Source organism: Dama dama, chromosome 17, assembly GCF_033118175.1.
Source record: "Dama dama isolate Ldn47 chromosome 17, ASM3311817v1, whole genome shotgun sequence".
Lineage (NCBI taxonomy): Eukaryota > Metazoa > Chordata > Mammalia > Artiodactyla > Cervidae > Dama > Dama dama.
In genome coordinates, this window is record NC_083697.1 from 36,951,587 (window position 1) to 36,974,514 (window position 22,928).

A 22,928-nucleotide genomic window follows, 5' to 3' on the forward strand; every position below is an offset into this window, starting at 1 on the left:
TTTGGAAGTACTGAGGCAACTCGGAGATAGAGATTGGTGAGGATGAAAATATATCTTTTAATATCTCAAAACATTTATTTGCTACATACTTATGAGTTTGATGTAACCAAATTAAAAATAGATTTAGGAGTCTCTTAGTAATGTTAATGTTATTTATCACTCAGAAAGAAATTTGGGAATAACTGAAAAAAAAAGTATTTTTTTGACACAGCAAGTAGATCTGTTTTGACCTGGAAAAGGTGGCACTAGTGGTAAAGAATCCATCTGCCAATGCAGGAGATGCAAGAGATGTGAGTTTGATCCCTGGGTCAGGAAGATCCTCTGGAGTAGGAAATGGCAACCCACTCCAGTATTCTTTTCTTGCCTGGAAAATCCCATGGACAGAGGAGCTTGGCAAGCTATAGTCCATAGTCCATGGGGTCCCAAAGAGTCACACACACACACACACACACACAATCATTTGCTGGGTGTTCACAAAGTTTTCCTCTCTCTGGATACTGAGAAAGAATTAACAATAGCATGCAGAGGATTTTCAAAAAACGGGAGCTCAAAAGGTTCCTCATTCATTCATTGCTTCTTTAGTTATGGTCTTGAAATATGTAGGTAAACTTGGACCAAAGCCAATACACTTATCAAAGACTCAGATTTAGCATTTGATTAAGTGGAGTGACCCTCTGATTGGCATGTTTGTTATCACTATTTAAAGATCAGAGTTGTAAAAACAAATTCTATCAACTTCCTGTGAATCAGACATTAGTTGATTTTTTTTTAAAAGTAAAATCTCTAAAAGGTCAGTTTGGAGTATTAGATACAACAAATATTTATTGATAACACCTAATAGCTCAGTAATACTAATAGCCTAAAGGAGGCTATTGGCAGGATTTCTTTTGTTTAATTTGAACTTTATTAACTAGTTCTTCCAGTTAGTTGAATTAAATGCCAGTTACTTATTCAATGCACTGAGATTGCCTAAAATCCTAGAGGGGAATACAGCATTTTAAATGAATTCACTACTATCCCCTTTCAGAGCAGTGGTTGGGGCTTCCCAGGTGGCCCAGAGGTAAAGAATCTACCTGCCAATTCAGGAGACACAAGAGATGTGGGTTCAATCCCTGTGTAGGGACGATCCTCTCCAGTAGGAGATGGCAAGCTACACCAGTGTTCTTGCCTGGATAATTCCATGGACAGAGGAGCCTTGTGGGCTCCACGGGGCTGCAGAGTCGGACACGACTGAGTATGCACGCAGAGCAGAGGTCAGCAAAACTTTTGTGTTAGGGTTGTGATAGTTAATGCTTTAGACTTTGAGGGCCACACAGTCTCCATTGCAGCTACTTAACTCTGCCTTTGTAGTTTCAGAAACAGACCCAAGACAGGTTTGGCTTGATGGTTCTAATTGCTGACTGCTTTAGAAACCCCATAGCAAATAACTCCATGAAGTCAACAAGTTTCCACTTCACTGATGAAGATGTTGAAGTTCAGAGGGCTTAAATGGTTTGGCCAAAGTCACATCATTAGAAAGCATCAGAGTCCATTTTAAAACCAGAGTTTTTGACTCATTCCATTTCTTTAGACTGTATATTTACATATGAGAATAAGTGATAATGCTTGCTATTAATATATGTGTGTCTTTAAATGAATACAGAGCTATCATGTGTTGATTTTGTATTCTACCATGTTGAGAAAGAATTCAAGTGAATTTTCGATATCCTTGGTTTTCTGATTATCCTAAAACATACATCTGAACATTTATCCTGAGACTGGGACCACTCAGGTTCCAAGAGTGACTGCCTTAATTATTCAAGATCATGTAGTATTTGTTGACTGAGTCAACATTTGCTGATTCATCTTCCAGGCAACTGGAACAACTGTAGTCAAAGAGATATGAACAGATATACCACTAAAAGAAATACCAGGGAAGTGACCATGATTGACTAAGAATGGGAAAGACAATTGAATGAGGCAGAAAAGGTGTTGTGTCTTTTAATCAAAAGATATAAAAATGCTTTTTAATTATTCATGACTAGAAATACTGTAAACTAATTAGAATTTTTTCAGGGTTGGTAAAGAGTTACTCCAGACAATGAATGAGAATGACAGCGTGACCAGAAAGGCTCAGGGCCATGAGATCACATTGAACTCCTGCCCAGCGAGGTGAAGGGGCCCGCCCACCCCCCACCACAGGGCCGAGTCAACAGGGCTGGATTTAATTACAAGCTCAGTTATTGCTGAAGACTTGGGCGCATAGCCGAGACCTGCATAAAAAGAGAAGTTTCCTGTCTTGGTTCAAACCTGTTATCTCACTTTCTAATTTGAAGAATGTAACTTGATAAAATCTTTAATTGGTCAGATCTGGTTTTCTTATTAAGAAAGCAGTGTTCAATGTCCTTATGTAGTAACTAAGTCATCCATTTCTCTGTATGGGAAATAAAGTGTGAATTCATCCAGAAGGCCTATTTTCCAAAGGAACAACAATAATAAATGCATGCACAAGGCTGCAAAGTTTATAAAGCACTTAGCAAAAACATTGCCTTTCATTTGATTTACTTAAAATAACTTTGTGAGGGAGGAATTATAGTGACTGATTGAATGATTGATTGATCCCTCCCCCCGCCTTACTCCTTATTCTTTCTAAGGCCTTAAGAAGTCTGATGTTATTAAGTTCTCATTTTAAAACTGAGGAGATTGAGACTAAGAGGTGAAGAAAATTTCCTAAGGTTGCAGGGCTGGTAAGTGATGCAGCCAGCTCTCAAACTCGGGTCTTCTGACTTCTGTGTGGTTTTTGAATTTGCCGTCAAGATTTCTGGCATCCCTAAAGAAAACCTGTATAATTGGGAGCTGTCTCTTGATTTCCGGGCACTTTATTAGCTGAGGATTTGACTACTCAAGAGCCTTGGATAACATGTATTCCATTGTATCCATTAACAAACATTACAGTTTGTGTAACACATCCTGTTGTCCCAAGAGAGCTCCATGAATATCACATGAGTTCATTAATCTCTCTGTGATTAGAATAAACGTCAGATGAATTCATTATCATGAGGCACTTCAGGGATTTTGCCAATGTTATCAAAACGAGGCAGTGTGTTCAAAATAAGTAAGTCCTTACTCAGTGTAAGTCAACATGTTGTGAAGTTTCTATTTATGTTAGGCAAACTTCTGTGGTCATTAATGCATTGAAAATTTTCCTTAAACAATAGCCTACCAAAGGTATAATACTTATTGAATAATATTTAACTGTTTTGAAAACTGTGCATTTTAAGCTTTAACACTTAAAATAATTTTATGTTCCAACACTGATGAGATTTTTGTTGTGGCCAAGAATCATCATATTTTATAGACATGCTATTTGGTTGAAGATGAACCTTAAAGTTGACATATATGGTGCTCATTAAAATCGCTTTCTCTAGGTAGAGTCATCTCCTCCCACCCCAAGTCTTGCACCGTCTAAGGGGGCAAAATCAGTCTTGTTCACAGAGAAGCAATTACTTGAAAAATCAAATTAGTAACATGATGGATCTCAAGACTTTGGTGACTAGTGAACTTTAATTATTATATATTTTATGTGTTTATGCTGGCAGTAAAAGTCAAGCACTCATTACAGAAATGGCAGACATGATCTTTCATAAAAGGAGTGCTGGGCGGCAAATGAATAGATAATCAGGATAATGAAAGCAAGCCAGAAAGACGTTGGAGAGCTGAAAAGACCCCTGACAATGGCTCTCACTGAGATAGAGGGCATAATTGCAATTGGAAAGAGAACACTTTGGGTGATCTTTTAAAATGTCAGCATCATCCTTAAGCTCAATGTGATATTTAGGTTATAGGGTAAAGGGGAAAAATTCTTTCATTCTGCAGTGAGAAACTGGCAGTGATCATCTCGGCTTACAGTCCGTCTTCAGGCAATAAAAAATCTTCTCATCCAGACCTTTCAGATGCCTGTTTATGAAAAAGGGTCATAAAGTCAAACTTATTTTGCTTAGTGTATTGTATACATTTCATGAATATTTTCATGTCTTTGAGTCTGACAACTAAACCTTAAATTAAGTGGGATCTTGATATTTGCATTGTGTATAAAAGGATAAAGCTGTGATATGTTTCTTTGGCATAGCCTAGGAGACAGAAGATGATGGAAAAGGAAACTTTTGAACGAGCAAACATTTTCACGAATATTTTCATAAACATTGAAGTTTTTGTAAGTTGAATAACAACTTAAACATATGGAAGTAAGTTGTTTTTCTAAGACCTGTGTTAGTAGTAGGTACTTTAATAACTGGCACTTCCTTGGTAGCTCAGATGGTAAAGAATATGCCTGCAATGCAGGAGACCTGGGTTCAGTTCCTGTGTTGGGAAGATCTCTTGGAGAAGAGAATGGCTACCCGCGCTAGTTCTTTTATGATGCTTAACTTAGAGATTGTATATTGACATATACTTAAAAATCCTCAAGGTATATTTGTATTAAAGTTGGTGGAGAAATTCAGTATATAAAATTCTCAGCCAAGAATTAGATCATTGATAAAAGTACAACTTAAAAAAATAATTTTACTACATTTTACTCATATTTTCATAGAAGGAAAGTTTAAAGGATTAAAAATTATTCAACCTTTATAGGTGTATTGTGTTATATTTAGCATTATTCCAGCTCTCCTGGAAATTGCTTCAATTTTTTAAAGTTGAGAGCATTAAGATAGTCATGTAACATAAAGTTTTCTCAAAAGACTAGAACCACAGAAAAATAATGAGGCTCTCCATTTTAAACATTTTAGAAAGTGAATTCTACTTTCTAACTTTTTCTATCAGGAGCCTGAACATGCTATATTTCTATAAATGGGGGAAAAATAAAAGCCCAAACTGTTTCTTGGATGATTATCTGCAATTACACTACTGTATGATTGAGCTGTGCGTGATTATGTGTTCCCCAAGGGCAGCGTGGTGAAAGACACCGTGAAAACAGGTCAGCAAACCTTAGTTTTGGAATGATGGGCACTATAGGGACAGCCTTTTGGGTCAGTGTTGTCTAGGAGGCCTCATAATGAAACCTACCTTAAAGGTACCTTGATCTGGGACTTGTAGCCTTCAGAACCATGAAAAACAAGCTTCTGCTGATCAAGCCACCCAGTTTGTGGTACTTTGTTATAGCAGCCTGGGCAGACTAACACACATGGATTGTGAAACACGGCACAGTAGCAAGTGTTCTGTTTCAGACTATGGCTGTCACTTAAGAACAACTTGCTTATTCAGTTGCTCTTCTAGTTCTGGAACTTCTGCCCTTTTTCCTTCTGAATCATGTTTGGGATCAAACTGGTCTCAGTCTCAGAACCTGCAGAATTTATGCTGCTCCTTCTCTCCCTATCAATATTGAAGATGTTTTAAAACATCTTACATACAAATACCTTTCTTCCTTAAAATATCACTTTATAATTTGCAGGATGTTTCTACTGACATTACTTTGTTTTTATTACACAGCTCACAAATTAAAACAAATAAGTCCTCAATCATTTACTTTATTAAATAAAGTTTTTATTTATAAACCTCTATTCATGTAACTCTTATCATGTGAAATTTCTGTGTCTGGGGGGGTTATATCCATATAAAAATATTTGCAAATAAAAATAGTGTAAACAAGTGCAAGGGAGATATTTAAACTGCTCAAGAAGTGAAACTGTTTGAAGTAATTCACATATGATCATCTGTTATGACAAAACTGAAAAAAACTGAGAGATTACCTAAAACTGACTATAGATCATTATTCAACACAGGATCTCCAAAACCTTTATTGTGAATCCTAATAGCTAGCTTTACTTTAGTTGGTGGTAGCCAATTTTCTTCCAAAGTGTAATATGGTCAGATGTGTGGCATTTGTTTTTAGGCTAACACTAAATACTCACTCTTTGGGCACATGATAATAAATAAGAACGTACATTTTAAATACTTGGATTTAAAGAATACTTGGATTCCTTAAGTAGTTTTAGGATAAGTCTTATTTGAATAGATGACTGCTGTCTTTTTTTTTCTTATGAGGCAGCAGAGATACTCTGATGTAAATGGTAATTTATAAAAAAATTACATAATATGCTATGTAGCAGTGAGACTCTAATTCTGTGCAGAAAGGATAATTGATGTGTTACTGCTCTATTTCACAATTTAGTTTTCCCACGCATGGGAGATATGCTGGGAATTAGTCTATTCCATCTTCTTAATGAGACTTATCTATTACCTCAGATAATGTATCTATTTTCTCCAACCAGCAGGACTAACTGCTTACTGGAGTGAAGTTTTCAGCAGTTATTAAGAAAGAAAATTTGCCAATAGATATAAAGTCTATCTTTCCACAAGTCTAGGTGTCTAGATAAAATGAAATGGGGTGTATATGCTGCTGCTGTGAAAGGGAGGTGGACACCCACAGCTCCCCCGTGCAAGCTCATGAGAGCTGCTTGTTATTTTCCATAATAGCAAGAGCTTTATGTGCGACAATGTTTACTCACTTAATGATATTATGGGAGGCTTCAATAACTCAGGGAAGAGGCTTGATAAAAATCGAGTGTCATTCAATTCTGATAACAATTGTGAGAGGGACTGTGTGGCTGGTCTCTTCAGGCAGAGAGAGGTTTTGTAACACCATGTGTATGTAACATACAAAATGGAAGCATTTGCAAAGCCTGCTATTTCCCTACCCCAAACCTGACATAATCAACCTTTCATATCTATTCTATATCCAATTAGAAATGAAAACAACCTAGATAAGTGAGGATGTGAAATATTTCTAAGATTCTTGATGAATGATCATGGGGTACAATTTCCCCTTGTTTGGGTAGCCAGTTATATTTTCCAGCAACTAAATTCATTAGAATATTGGCACATTGTGAAGATTCTTTACCAATACTGGATTCTATGCTGTGTCTATTCATTTCTAAGTGAGTAAACAGGATAAAACCCTATGATAAAGGGATCACCAAGCTAAAACTCAAGCTATATAGTTCACTGGAAGTAATGGCATTCCACACACAATGAAGAGGCACACTACCATGGCAACAAGGGTACTGTGAGGAACAGATCCACTCCGTGGTTATTTACACCCTTGTTGGCTTACATTCTAGGAGAGGCTACACTCTATAAGGCTAAAGGAACGGTGCTTTGAAGTGATTTTCCTGGACTCATAACAGAAACAGAGCATTTGTCTCCAGTTCTCACAGTGAGGCATGACCTGCAACATGAATCAGATGAAATTAAGATCTAAGAAATGCTTCCAGAGTTCTTGTTACATTAAATACCAAGCTACCTCTCAGTGAGTCTCAGTGGTGGTTTACAGATCCCCCAGGACTTTTCATACATGAGAATTAGTCTAAGATGCATGAACAAGATAAGCTGGTTTTGGGATCAGCATCTCAGGTAGAGTGCAGAAGAAAGAGGAGTGCGGATGTTACCTATTCTTGTCACTCATCATTACCTAAGGTCACAGGGCAGAGTTCCTACATTTCTGAATTTTCTTGTCAATATTTGGATTCAATTTTCTTTCAGCTCTGGGCAAAGGCTGCCTGTAAACATGCAGATGGGAAGGGGGGAAAACAATATCCTGAGAGTATACCTAATAAATTATGGCAATGAGTTCCAGCATCCCCTTGAGATCAGTGGTAACTATTCAGTCTCTCCTGTCATCTCCTCCCACCCCATGCTGGTCTTATTACTTTTATTTACGGAAAAGATCCCTATAACAAATTGAGGATACCAATACATTAGGTGTTTCAGTGGGCACAAATAAGTGGATGATATGAATTCTAACTCCAAAACTATTTGCAAATATGCAGGTGTGTGAAAAGCATAGACATAATACATAATTGGTGATCAAAGAGAAGTTAAAGAATGACAGTGACATACAGATCAGGGTTTAGGACATGTGAAGGAAGGGAACAAATTTCTGGGCTGAGATTTCTGGAGGGGCGGGAGTGTAGCAGTTGAAAGTATGAGTATTAGGGTTAGACAAATGAGTGGAATCCTCATTTCATTACCTCTTGTGTTGGTACTGGCAAAGGGATATGACCTCTCTGAGCTTCAGTTTTTCTAATGAGATAACTCCAATCTTAAGTTGTATTTGTCTTTGCAAAGTGCTCAGCATGTCATCTGACATGTATTAAGCTCTTGACACAAGGTAGCTATCATTATAATCACTATAAAGACTCACGTGGATCCCCCATGATGACATTGTGGAGTCCACCTGCTCTAGGCTTCCCCTTTGCCTTTTCAGAACCGAGCACTGCCACAGACAAGGACTAAGTCCAAACCTGCAGCGATGCTTAGGGTCCAATGTCCATTCTGATCTTTTAGCCAAGAAAAGAAAACAGAATGCCGAAGTGTGGAGGATTGAGACTGTGGGTGACAAAGCAGGCAGCTGTGAAAAGCCTAGGAAAATAGGAAGGTGGTGAGGGAGACAGCATGAAGCTTTTAGGAGGCCAAGCCAGGGCTCAGAGGCCCTGTGGAGACAGCAAGGACAGTCTCAATTTCAGGGTCATCATTCACTATGTTCTTAACCGTGTTTCTACCAACCTCTCGTTGACCTGGTTTTAGTTTGAGGGACAGAATATGATTCGGGGTGAGGACACTTTCATTTCAATAGAACTAGATCACTCCCTAGGTCTCTTGTCAAGTTGAGACCGAGGGGGCCACTGAAGGCCGTCACCGTGCAGCAAATTCACAGCTGCACGGGGAGCAACTTAGTAAATCACTGTCCTTCCCACGAAGGCTGCCATCAATAATACCACAGGAGCCTTTCCCCCCAAGAACCAATAACTGCCTGGAACTGTGGGAGGCCCATTACAGCACTGAGAATTTGATGTGGAAAAATGAGAGGAATAAAATAGTCCGCTCACCAAAGAGAAAAATACATGAAAAGCAACACCAACATAAGTTTAATTATGAAGTCTTATTCTCACCCTTAGGGAGTTCATATATTCAGATGCCAGCCACAGAGCAAGAGAGAACACAATGGGGAGATTTGTTGTTATTTATGAGAATCTGAATCCTAGACATTTCATGAGATCAGTTTCTTAGATTTTATACTAGCTAGAGGCAACCAAATTGTCAAATTGATACTCAGAATTCACAATACTTGATCTTATTGTCAGTAATATTAAAAATGTGCCTGTATGGACAATGCCAGTCCATTTTCACTTGTATAAACTCTTGGGGGCTTGAGAAGTACGACCTTAGCCAAGGTGTAAACTGGACTTGGAAATTCAGTAAGAAATATTGCAACATAATAGACCCTCAGCTTAATTCAGCTGTAGTTATCCCTGTAACAGATCCCCACGGCAATTCTTCCAGTCTTCTCCATATGTGTCCAAGTGTGCTTAGTCAGTCAGTCATGTCTGACTCTTTGTGACCCCATGGACTGCAGCCTATCAGGCTCCTCTGTCCATGGGGATTCTCCAGGCAAGAATACTGGAGTGGGTTGCCATGCCCTTCTCCAGGGGATCTTCCCAAATCAGGGATCGAACCCAGGTCTCCTGCATTGAGGGCAGATTCTTTACCATCTGAGCCACCAGGAAAGCCCCCATATGTGTCCAACCCTTTATCAAATTTACCCCTGTCTAATTCTCAGTGGAGGACTTTTATTTCCTACTTTATTGAGATTAAGCCACTGGGTAGAAACATCCTCATGACTTTTAAGTGACATCACTCCTCCTTCATTCTGACTCTTAGAAAGTGTCCCCATTCCTGGTCTAGGCTACTTTTAACAGAAAGCCTTGATGTCCACCTCTATGTGACTCTTCTAGGGATTCCTCACTTGGATGAGCCTTAAAATCACTTGCATTTCCTTGGCTACAAACCAGATATTCTTTTTTTTTTCTTAAGTTTTTTTTTTTTTTTTTGATTTAGACCATTTGTGAAGTCTTTATTGAATTTGTTACAGCATCCTTTCTGTTTTATGTCTTGGTTTTTGGCTACGAGGCCTGTGAGATCTTAGCTCCTTGACCAGGGATCGAATTTGCACTCAGCCACCAGGGAAGTCCTCAAACCAGAGATTCTGATTTACTCATTCAGGGCTGGGATCTGGGAATCAATATTTCTAAACTGCACTCTCCTCAGGAGATTCCATATAATCATGCTGGCTTGGGGGAAATCACTGATTTATCTGTCTTTTGAACTCTCTGTAGAAGTGCTTACGATTTTTAGGGACTCTTGTTAAAGTGATTTGTTTTACTTCTTCCAAAGGACTGCAAGCTCCTCAGGTCAGCTGGTCGTGTCTGGGGGATTTTTGTGTGCTCGGCAGTACTTGGCACAGTAGTCTGCACATTGTTGTTTAGTCTCTAAGTCATGTCCAACTCTTTGCAATGCCACGGACTACAGCCCGCCGGGCTCCTTTGTCCGTGGGATTTCCCAGGCAAGAGTACTGGCACAGGTTGCCATCTCCTTCTCCAGGGGATCTTCTCGACCCAGGGATGGAACCCACACGTCCTGCACTGGCAGGCAGGTTCTTTACCACTGAGCTGCCAAGCATAGGATGAATCAATCACTATGTTGAAGAAAAGGTAAAATTTAGGGGGAAAACTATAGATATGTGGTTACCACGTGGCTGCAGGCAGTAATAATAGTAATAGCTTCTCACATTTATTGAGCACCCACCTCTTGACTTGCCCTGTTCACTTTACAGTGATTCACTTACATGTCTTAAAACCACTCTCTCTGAGGTTGTTACCGATTTTATGTTCATTTCTGGATATTAAGAAACCCAGAACAGGCAAGTGCGGTATTTTTTGTAAGGTCATGCAGCTAAGACTGTTGTTTTGGGGTTTGTTTTATTTTTGGAATGGGGATGGGAGAATATACAGCCTTAGAAAGAGATCCTTATAGAGGTTCATTGAAGAACCATGACTTAGGGAATTCCCTGGTGGTCTAGTGGTTAGGACTTGGCACTTTCACGGCTGTGGCCCAGGTTCAATCCCTGGTCAGGGAACTGAGATCTGGCAAGCTATGCAGAAAAAAAAAAAACAAACCAACCCCAAAACACACCCCAAACCATGACAGAATTAACTTGCTCAGGGCCACTCCGTCTTCTCCCCCTTCCCCCTCATTTACTTGATTCCAAGAGTGAGAAAAAGAGAGATGGTTGACAGGCCAGCTCTTTGAAGCATGGAAACTAACTGTGACTATTACTCTATCAGTCACTAAACTTTCATCTTCCCCCTTGAAAATCATCTCAACCACACCTCTCCCTCCTTTCTGATCCATACCTTATTTTGTAAAGGATTATTTCCTTTACAGCTTGTAACTTTGATGAGCTGTCTTCTAATTTGGTCAAACCTCTGAAAGCCCTGTATCATAGAGAAAACTAGTACATTTTGAACAATACCAAAATGCAAATTTAAAATAAAACTGAAAGGGTATTAAAAATCTCACCAATCTCTCTCTCTCTATCTGTCTCTCTCTCACATACAAACACACACACACACACACACAATTAAGGAAAAGTACAAGGTTGGCATCCCTGCCTCTGCCCACTTTAGGTAATCCACCTAACAGAGTGAAGAAAACTGTCAGCAAAGGGAATATTTTGAGTTGAGGCCAAGTATGACTGGAGCTGAAGCACACTTTATCCAGTAGTTGCTCTGGTTTACTTAACAGTCATTACTTGGCAAGAACTCGTTGACAACTACAATGAAATATGAAGATACAATAAATTTATCACAGTGACTTATGTTTTCCTCTGGGCTTTTTCTTTAACATGGCAGAAAAGTAAACAAAACAACAAAAATCTCAAAGAAGTAATTCAGGACTCCGCCTCACCTAGTGTCCTTCCCTCTGTCAGGTTCTACATTATGTCAGACCTTGCAAGCAGTAGAATGGGTCATTCGGCACACACTGAAGTTATTTTAGGGGATTAAAAAATAATGGAAATGGAAAAACCATAGGGCATTTTGAAGGAAGGATGCTTGCTATCTTATGTACATGCCTTAAAAAAAAAAATCTTCGTTTAGATGCTTATAATCATTTAACCTCTTTAGGCAGTTTTCTCCTAGGCAGAAGTGGCTTCAGAATCCTGTTCAGAGACAAGTTCCAACTAATTACAACTGGTCTCCTCAGTGCTCCCCAAAGAGTAATCTGGATGATGGAGAGAGGTTTTTGCTCCAAAGTTCTATTCTGCCTTTCAGCTTGTAGAGTCTTACAGACTCTAAAACATTCTATTGATGTTGCTTTTCACAGCAGTAATTTACACTTAAAAAAATCCCAAACAAACAAACTGTTAACCATGCTTATAATTAGGATGGAGGCCCATGACACTCTTTACGTACATCAGTTACCAAGTTCTTAGGTGATGACTCACTCTAGATACAGACCCTCACAGCATCTCTATACAGTGTCTCAACTCAGACTTCAGAAGAAACTCAATTATTGTTTTGGTGAAATTGTGATTCATTTATAGATCATCTTTTCTTGATGGTAAATAAATGATGCTCTTGGTTATAATGCTTTTTATTCTTACTGATTTCTCTAAACAGTTGTGAAACAATTTTTAAGTTGTTAGACATCATACACCCAAGAAAACCTACCAATCCAACAACCAACATAACCAAATAGTCTTTTCTATAGAGTAGGAGACATTTCCTTTGCAGCCTGAAAAGCAATACTTACCTCACGGTAACACTGTGAACATTAATAAAGTTTCTCAATTTTTAAAATATTTTTAGGACAAATGATTTCAAACAGCAGATAACCTTTAGTAATTTTACACTTGATAATATAACAAATTAAATTTGATTTTTAGTATGCAATTTCTCTGAATGACTTAAAACATTGTACATATAACACTCTACTTGAAAAACAGATATGAATAGCAATTTTTTGGTATATAAGGCGAATAGTCTTTATAAAAAGAGTAAGACTAAGTCAAAGGGTGATTATCCACTTTTTTCCAAAGTACTTTATATGGCATAAAGTTCATTTAACAAGTAATCACTAAGCAGTTACTACATGCCAAGCACTAAGCCAGTGCTGGGAACAACAATAGGCAATGAAAGACGCTCCCTGCCCTCACCAAGCATACAGCCTCACGGCCAGGGGAGACTGGCATTAACTGAATGGTCACAAAACCTAACATTGCCGCTGAGAGAAGAGCTACACATGGGAGTCATTTGTGGGGTCTATAATGACTTGCTTAGAGATCCCGGGGGTCAGAAGAAGATATATATTTGAGAATAGTCTTCCAACTCTGTTACAAATTAATTGCTTTCATAGTTAGAGCAGAATGGAAGAAAAAGTTATTTACAGACAGAGGCATTTTTTTGGCTCCCTACTGAATTACATATGCTTTTAAACAATTGCTTTCTACTTTACTTCTGTGGAATAACAGAACTTTGGATACATCTATCAAGAAGTGTGATGAGTGTTATGATCAGAGCTAATGGATGTCATGTCATAGCTGCTTTTTTTCCTTTTTTAAGGATTATGTACCTTTTGCGAGATATAGCTTGAGAAGGATAGACTCTTGTCTTACATAATCCACACACATATATATACACACACAAACAAGGTAAGAGTGAAAAAATAATCTCTTCTATGCCCTTGTGAAAAATTTGGGACTTTTTGCCAACATCTGCATCAATCAAAGAGCATTACTTTCTTAGGCAATTTTCAAGTGAGAAACAGAATTGATCAAATCAAATAATAACAATGAATATAACCACTAGACCAAAAGTCCATTTTAATCACTAGACTAAGCAAATGAAATAGCCTCACTACATAACAGAAAAGGTCTGAAGAAAAAATTTTAGTTGAAAATGATCTATTGTAATATACTGCATTGATTGGTTTAAATAATGTTCTCCACAAACACAAAGTAAAGTTGTCATGACTACCATGGGGGGAGCAAAATTTGCTACTCCAAAATGTCTCCTTAGTGTGCAGATTATTTCCAGCTGAAAACAGCAAAGGTCCAAAAGACTCAGGAAAAAACTTTGGCCTTTCCCATAACTGCATACAAAAATTTAGGTTAGAGGTCTGTTTCTGGGATATACCTATTACCAGAGACATCTGCAAAGAATACAGCTGGCAGGGCCTCAAGAGATCAGAGTCCACTGGGTCCCACTGTCTTTGCAAGGCTCAGCCCACATTTGTTTACCAAACATTTGCTTTTCTATTTTCACGTGAATTGCCTTCCTCCCCTTTGAAGTCCCAAACAATTACCCCCAATATCCTCTTTTTGTAGTAAAGGTGAAGGTTTCAGCCATTTTTGTGATTCACTCAGGTTTTTCTGGGTTTCTCCCAGGTATACATGTTATTAAGCTTTTCGTGCAATTTTCTTCTGTTAATCTAACACATGTCAATTTAATTCTTAGACCAGCCAGAAGAACCTAGAAGGACTGAGGAAAATTTCTTCCTCTCCTGACACCACCAAAATGCATTGAGTCTTTTTCATTCATTTTTTTTTTCTTTACATCTTGGTAGTCCTACTGTGAGTAAATCCAGCAGTGAAAACATACCTTGATACAACAGTTCCTGAGATGATTGCAACTCAAATGAAAAAACCTGAGGTTCAAGAATCTGTAGAAAACAAAATGTTTATTAGGGAATTCCTGGTGGTGCAGCGGTAAAGAACACGCCTGTGACGCAGGAGCCTCAGTGTGACCCCTGGGTCAGGAAGATCCCCTGGAGAAGGAATAGGCTTCCCAGTCCACTATTCTTGCCTGGGAAATCCCATGGACAGAGGAGCCTGGAGGACCACAGTCCATGGGGTGGCAAGAGTTGGGCATGACTCTTTTTTGGTTTAGTGAGTAAACCACCACTACCTCCAGAATGTACATTGGCCCATACATATTGGGACAGTTGGCTATTCTACCTGTGGCTACTACTTAATCAAGTCATCTGAGGAACCCAGCTAGGGCTCCATACATAAGGCATGGAACAAAGCATCCGTTTGCCAGGGCCTTATGTGACTCATTGTAGCAACACAGCTCTTGAAGAGCAGCCCTTGCATTGTATTCCCTTGTGTAGCTATTTCCTAAAATAAGCACTAGGCATTTTGTTACAAAATGTTGAGTGAATACTCAGCTAATCCCCCTATCCACAAGAAAATAATTTTTATGGTCTATGAACTTCAGGATATTGCTGGCCCTTTATTCTTTCTCAATTAGACATTAGCTTTTAGAATATACAAAAGACATGGAGAATATTCTGGTCCTTTGGCATGACATCACCTGCTGCTCACTTACACCTGCTGTAGCAGAGACCACTCGAGGCACACCCACTATGTTGGCCCTTGCATGCTCAGTCTCTTCAGACGTATCCCACTCTTGGCGACCCTATGGACTGCAGCCCACCAGACTCCTCTGTCCATGGGATTTCCCAGGCAAGAATACTGGAGTGAGTTGCCATGCCCTCCTCCAGGGTATCTTCCCAACACAGGGACTGAACTCGCATCTCTTCTGCATCTCTTACCCCTGCTGCATTGACAGGTAGGTTCTTTACCAGTAGGGCTACCTGGGAAGCCCATGTTAGCCCTTACTGAGCATTTATTCTCTCGACCCATCTAACCTACAGATGAGTTCTTTCTCCTCTTCTCTTTCTTGCTTAGTCAAACTCTGAAAATGATTGCCCTGTAGCTAAAGTTGTATCAGTACTATGCACTTGTCTCCAAGACACTTCCTCACATTCCTTTCCTCTGGGAGCATTCTTCATTCCAGAAAGAAGGTCACAGAAGATAACCTTGAGGGCCACCAGAACCTGTTCTGGAATCACCTGACACCAGCCCTAATGATCTCAATGCCCCCAGGAGAAGAAGAAGAATGCAAGAGTATATCGGCTCTCATCCTCCCTCATTTTCCACCCTAAAACTCTAAGACGTCTTCTAGCTTCACAGTCTTGAGAAGGAGGGCACAGTCTTGAGAGCGCTAGCCTGCTGTGTCCCCTCTTTGCCTGGCAAAGTATTAAAACTACTCCTTATTACTCCTCCAAAGCTCTCTCTCTGCATTTCTATTTGGCACTGGTGAAGACAGGTGGAGTTTTTCTCAGTATTTCTATCGGGATTTCTTTTCAGAGCTGATAGGACCAGACAATCAAGGTCCTGCTGTCACTGCAGGGGAGACTAACCTAACTGGGGATGGACCGTGCCAGAGCGTCCATTAACAATCACTGTTTAATGTTTTTCTTTTCTTTGCTGAAAGAAGACTTAGCTTTGTTAGGAACAGCGCAAAGGAAAAAAAAAAAAAAAAACACCAAACATATACAGCTAAAGCAATTGCAATTTTCATCTTCACTATAATTGAAAATACAATTGTTTGTTTTTTTTAAACAATACATTTAATTGAATAGTTGAACGTGGCTCCATATTGAGCTTCTGAGTCAACACAAAAAGAGAAGCTCAGATTGGCTTAGCCTGTGTTTTATACTTTTTTTTAAAGACCAAGTGCAAATTTAAAGGGAAGTTCCTTTCCCAAGCTTCCCAAACTGTGGTTTCCACTCATGGATTAAGGGGTCACTCACTGCTCTTTGGTAGCCTCACCCCCAAAAGAGGTCCTCATCCTCACTGACATGAACAAAGTGTCATATATTGTTATAAACATGCATCTGCCTCTGCTGTGTAATCTACTTTGTTGAAATGAGGAAATTAGAGTTCTGTGGCTGAGGAATGTATTCAATAACTAGGAGGCAACATTTTCCCTCTTATTGCATTGAATTCTGCTCTGTTTTTCTCTAAGCCTTCTAAAATCTGCCGTGGTTTACTAAAGCAGATGGACTTCAAATTGTTTACAACACCAACAATAAAATTCTCGATGTGAAATTTAGTTTTTGTAGGTTTCTTCCCCCAGAAAATTTACATTGCATCAAACAGTTGGCTGTGAAAAAATAATGATGATGACGACAATGAAAAGTACTATAGCTTAGAACTACCCAGCACTTCTATGATGTTAGACTTTATGTTGCTTTACATACATTATTTATTTTCATTCCCAGAAAACCCTATGAGAAAATATATTTGAAATTATATATCCAATTTACAGATGAAGGGATAGAGGCTCAAAGTTAGGGTGTTTGGTCCATGAGGGCAGGGCTTGTGGTCTTGTTTGTTGCCAGTGTCTTGAACAGCACTTGGCACTTACTGGGCATAAACACTCAGTATATATTCATAAAGGGGCTTCCCCGATGGCTTAGTGGTAAATAATCTGCCTGCAATGCAAGAGACACAGGAGAAATAGGTTTGATCCCTGGGTCAGGAAGATCCCTTGGAGAATGAAATGGCAACTCATTCCAGTATTCTTGCCTGGATAACCCCATGGACAAAGCAGTCTGGCGGGCTACAGTCCTTGGGGTCACAGAGAGTCAGACATGTCTGAGTGACTGAACACACATATATTCATAAACTGGATGAATGAACAAATTCGTACCTGGGACATATATTAGGGAGATTCAGGAACGACTGAGTGATAAAACTGACAATGATAAAATGCAGAACATCATGAAGAATAGCTTAAAATGATAAGAGTAGTAATAAAGGAGGACAGATAGAGGAGATTAACATGCTTCTTAATCAGTAGTTTTTTGGACTGACTGCTCATCAGCGTCACCTGGGGATCTTTTTTTTTTTTTTTTTAAGTTCATCTGGAGATTTTTTTAATGGAATACCTTCATGCTGTAAGAAAAAAAAAAAAAACTATAAAAAGAAATGTATACATCAAAAAGTAAAAGTTCAACATTTCCTTTGCTTTCTTTCCCAAACTTATTTCTCAGTTTTGACTTTACTAACAGTTCAATGTGTAACTTTTATAAACCTATACATGAATATGTACACATCATAAGCACTTTTTATACTTAAGAAGATCATATGAAAAAGCTGTTATATGATTTGCCTTTTAAAACTGAAGAATACTGTATGCCTTGGACATCTGCCAAAGTCAGCATTTCATTCAACTGTACAGACATGCCATGGTTTACTTAAAGTCTCCTATTGATGGACACCCAAATGGTTTTTTAAAGTATAAACAAAGCTGTAGTAAGAATCCCTGTATCTATATCTTTCTACATGTGTTCAAGTACATTACAAGGATAAATTTCTAAGAGTAAAATTACTAGGTCTTAGGGAAAAAAGGTTAACACCCATTGCTAACTCCTTCCAAAAAAGCTGTAGCAATTTACTTGAGAAACTTTAAAAAAACTATAGTCTCCCTGGGCCCATATCCATGTTCACTGAGACAAAACCTTGGTAAGTAGAACCTGAGTATCTTTATATATTTTAAAGTTTTCCAGGTGAAATCAGTCAGGTGTGAGAACCACTGATCTAGATCATTCTCTTTTTTTTGAGCAAAGCGTGGGTGAGATGGAAACTAAAATAAGCCTTAACATGCAGAAGAAGTTGGTTGAAATTATAAAATCACTAAATTATCAGTAATTTATATTTCCATTGCTTCCAAATACTTTAATTCGGCATTATGACTACTCCTTTTAGGTAAGTAGAACAGAAAGAAAAATGAACTGAAGCTCTGAAAACTTAAGCTTCCACAAACAATAAGACTAAAGACTAAAACAATAAGAACCAAGACTAAAATTCAGGTCCTTAGAATAGAAAATTTCTCCCCTTGCTCCCTCCCATTAAACTATATAGCAAAGTGAATTATGACTGTATTGTTCTGTCCTGTTAGAAATCTAGGCATGCTAACCTGGGAAATGAGATTTCTGATTTTACGACAGTTCAGGTACCACCTGTAGACCTTGAGACAACCAGTCGTCTGATAGTAGCATAAATAATAAACATCTATGTCTACACATTTTGTCTCAAAAGATCCAAGGCTGGGACTATAGCCAGACTGACCCTGAATAACATCTCTAAAAGTCCTTATCTTAAAGAAAAGTGATGGGGACAATGGAAGTAGCCAAAGGAGACGGCTGTTCTACGTGGATTAGAGAGCTGTCTACCCAAAGGTAGACAGTGGAGAGGCTAGTTCTCAACAGTTTCCCAAGGTTTTGCTTGGTAGGGCTGCTGCCTGAACTCTGAAGTAAATATTTCAATGAATAAAGCTTCAGTCAAGAGTCATACAGAGTGAGGTAAGTCAGAAAGTGAAACAAATATCCTATATTAACACATGCACGTGGGAGCTAGAGAAATGGTACTGATGAACCCATTTGCAGGGCAGGAACAAAGACACAGACATCCAGAACAGACTTGTGGACACAGCGGGGGAAGGAGAGGGTGGGATGAATTGAGAGAGCTGCATGGACATATATACTCTACAATGTGTAAAACAGACAGCCGTATAGCACAGAGTTCAGCTTGGTCCTCTGTGCTGTCCTTGAGGGGTAGATTAGGGTGGTGGGAGGGAGGCTCAAGAGGGAGGGGATATTTGTATACCTATAGCTGATTCATTTTGTAGTAGAGCAGAAACTAACACAACGTTGTAAAGCAATTATACTCCAATAAAAAAAAAGTAACTTAAAACCTACCTCTCAAGAAAATTTCTGCCTTAACAGAAGGTAGGATGACATCTTCATGAAGGTGAACTTTATAGAGTTATTATGATTATTAAATGTAACAGTGAATATGATAATGGATTTTATTACCAGCAGTTATAACATCTCAGAATTAGGAGAGTAATCAGGTCAACTGAGATGCAGGCTTGCAGCTAGGCAGAAGAGGAGGGAACTAATATTTGTTATGCTCTTGGCATTTATTAGGCATTATGACTTCTGCTCTCTGGGAGTCCTGGCTAGGGCAAGGAGACCAGGGCAGACTATGGCAGAGAAATAAGTTGATATAGCCAAGGGAAAATCAGAGGGGTTCGTGTTGTGTCAAACAGGCCAGGGTTGGAGGCAATTACCAACATGTTTCCTATGGGGTGAATTTCCTGAAATACATGTTTCTAGGGGCGGCTCCCTTAGCAGGCTTGGGTGAGAGAAGTGGTATCATTTTAGGGAAGAGTGACTACTTTTCCTCCAAATTAGGAGTCCTTCAAAGCTTGTGCTTTGTATCAAGTCGAGGAAGGTTAAGTGACCAGACTGGAGACAGCATGCCTAATTTATTACTCCTTAAAATTGGGATAATCTCAACTTTTTTTCCCCTTTAGGTTTAGGAATTTTAACAGGCAATCTGCAACTATAAGCAGAGTGAAATCTGCAGTTTGAGGAAACTGAAACTGCTCTGTGTGGCATGAGGGGAAAATAAGATGATTTCTACACAAAGATCACTTTTTGGACCATAATGTGAGAGTTGAAGAAACCACACCTTCTTTGTGGAAGTGACCCAAATTGCTGCTGTAGCTCCTAGGAAGAGATTAACAGAGCCGAAGCCTACTAGGATGTTAAATGAAACATACAGTGTTAGTTAATGTCTTGTATACAGAGGAAGCTTCATGGGCAATAAAGAAATGTCTGTCTTAAATAACAACTGTGAAGTGGCTGAAGTTTCTCCAAGCCCCTGAGGAGGCTGTGACCTGCTCTCTCCCTCCTCCCCTGGGGCCAGTCTCCAGCTTTTTGACTGCCTGGCTCAGAACCTAACCAGGGCTGTTCTCCTTTAGGAAAGAAATAGGTCCTAGAGCCTTAGAACTAAGGATATTAAGTGCTTTCAGTAGGAAGCAATTATTCCATCCTTACTAAAAATTTCTGCTCTTCTTCCTCGATGGTTCAGCAGTGAAGAATCCACCTGTAGTGCAGGAGACACAGGAGATGTGGTTTCCATCCCTGGCTCGGGAAGATCCCTTGGAGGAGGAACTGGCAACCCACTCCAGTATTCTTGCCAGGAGAATCCCATGGACAGAGGAGCCTGGCAAGTTACAGTCCATAGAGTTGCAAAGAGTTGGACACGACAGAGCACACACATACTCTGACCAAATATCAGGGTTACTTAGATCTGTGTCCCAGGTGCTTTTCTGTTCTTTTCTCCTTCTATCCTTTCTTTTAAAATCACCTCATTTCTCATAGTGTTAAATACCATCTATATGATATAAATCCAAATTTGTTGTCACTCATCCAGATGGCTTCTCTAAGCACCAACTGCCCAGTGGGTTCTCTACATTGTGTCCTCAGCCTGAATATATTCGACTTTCTTCTACAAAGGGACACATCCTCAAGTCATCCCCTTCACCATAAATGGAGTCTCTTTTATCCAGTCACTTAATCTAGAATCCCAAAATCATCCTTCAGTTTTTCCTCCTTCATGTCCATATTCTATCATTAGTCTATTATGCATAAATACACTGCTGCTGCTGCTGCTGCTAAGTCACTTCAGTCGTGTCCGACTCTGTGCGACCCCATAGATGGGAGCCCACCAGGCTCCCCCGTCCCTGGGATTCTCCAGGCAAGAACACTGGAGTGGGTTGCCATTTCCTTCTCCAATGCATGAAAGTGAAAAGTGAAAGTGAAGTCTCTCAGTCGTATTCGACTCTTCGCCACCCCATGGACTGCAGCCTACCAGGCTCCTCCGTCCATGGGAGCATCTAGTAAATCTGCCCATATATATGCATATAAAATACATCCACTTCTTGCATCTCCATAGCTACTGCTCTGGGTCAAGCCATTATCAGTTCCAGCTTGGATTATCACAGTAGCTTGTCATCTGGTTTAAAAGTTTCCATTATCTCCCTCTCACTTCACTCTGCTCATGAAATCCTGAGAACTCTTTACAAACCTACACCATATTAGGTCATTTCTGGAGGATCTCCATAGAGAGTGGAGCCTGGCAGGCCACAGTCCATGGGGTTGCGAAGAGTTGGACACGACTGAGTGATTAAGCACAGGTCATTTCTAGGCTTATAACCCTTATGTAGCTTGCTAGGTGGTCCAGTGGCAAAGGCTCCACCTGCCAATGCAGGAGATGCAAGAGACTCGGGTTCGATCCCTGGGTCAAGAAGATCCCCTGGAGAAGGGAATGGCTACCCACTCCAGTATTCTTGCCTGGAGAATTCCATGAACAGAGGAACCTGGCAAGCTAAAGTCCACGGGGTCACAGAGTAAGACATGACTGAGCATACATGTGCATGCATGTGTGCACATGCGCACGTGCACACACACACACACACACACACACACATACAACCCATATGTAGCTTCACACTGCACTGGATATGAAATACAAAATCCTTGATATGACCAGCCAGCTTGGGTGATCTGACTCCCTTCCCATCACTGTAGCCTGCGTCACACTCCAACTGTCTAACAGTCTAGCTGTGCCTGCTCAGTCATGTCTAACTCTTTGAGACTCTGTGGACTGTGGCCTGCTGGGCTCCTCTGTCCATGGGATTTTTCAGGCAAGATTACTGGAGGAGGTTGCCATATTCCACTCCAGGTAATCTTCCCGACCTGGGGATCGGACCCAAGTCTCTTGCATCTCCTGCATTGGCAGGTAGGTTCTTTATCACTGTGCCACCTGGGGAGCCCAGCACTCTAATTATACTGACATAAAGGCTTGAATTCTATATTCTGTTACCAAAGGCTCGGTTTCCTATGTTTAGAATAAGTTCTCTTCACTCTTTGCTTGGCTAGTATATATTAAATTTTTAGCTTTCAGCTCAAGGCTCTTCTGTTAGAGATTCTACCTGAAACTATTGATAAATATCAACAAAGCAAGTCATATGGCCATACCAACAGGACTGGGATACATAATTTTTCATCAGAGATATAAACAGAATATTGATAAAATTAATCCAATTTACAACAATTAAACTTCAAGAAGACTATAAAGAAGAATGAATCTGTCAAGGTTCTTTGCTTTTTGTTGCAATTACATGGACTAAGTGTAGAAACATTAGTGGTTTTATATTGATAAGAAACTTGATTGTGTATGCACATATGATTTCAATGAATGAAAATGAAGACCAAAATAAGTATTACTGGAAAATTCAGTTTTCTTGAGAGATAAAAATCTTTCAAAACAAGGGCCAGTGGAGGAAACATTAATAAAAGTGCCTTTACAGGGTGAAAACTTCTATTATCTAAACTAAATAACCTGAAACATT

At 39.5% G+C, this 22,928-nt stretch overlaps 1 protein-coding gene and 1 non-coding gene across 2 annotated transcripts in view; one reads left to right on the top strand and one right to left on the bottom strand.

Annotated features, from left to right (window-relative positions):
• GRID2 (glutamate ionotropic receptor delta type subunit 2) overlaps positions 1-22,928 on the bottom strand; it is a 1,497,839-nt gene that overhangs the window by 12,476 nt on the left and 1,462,435 nt on the right. The gene's annotated exons all lie outside the window — the stretch shown is intronic.
• On the top strand, positions 10,877-10,948 carry TRNAE-UUC (transfer RNA glutamic acid (anticodon UUC)). The gene has a single exon. It is a non-coding gene; the product is annotated as a tRNA-Glu (tRNA).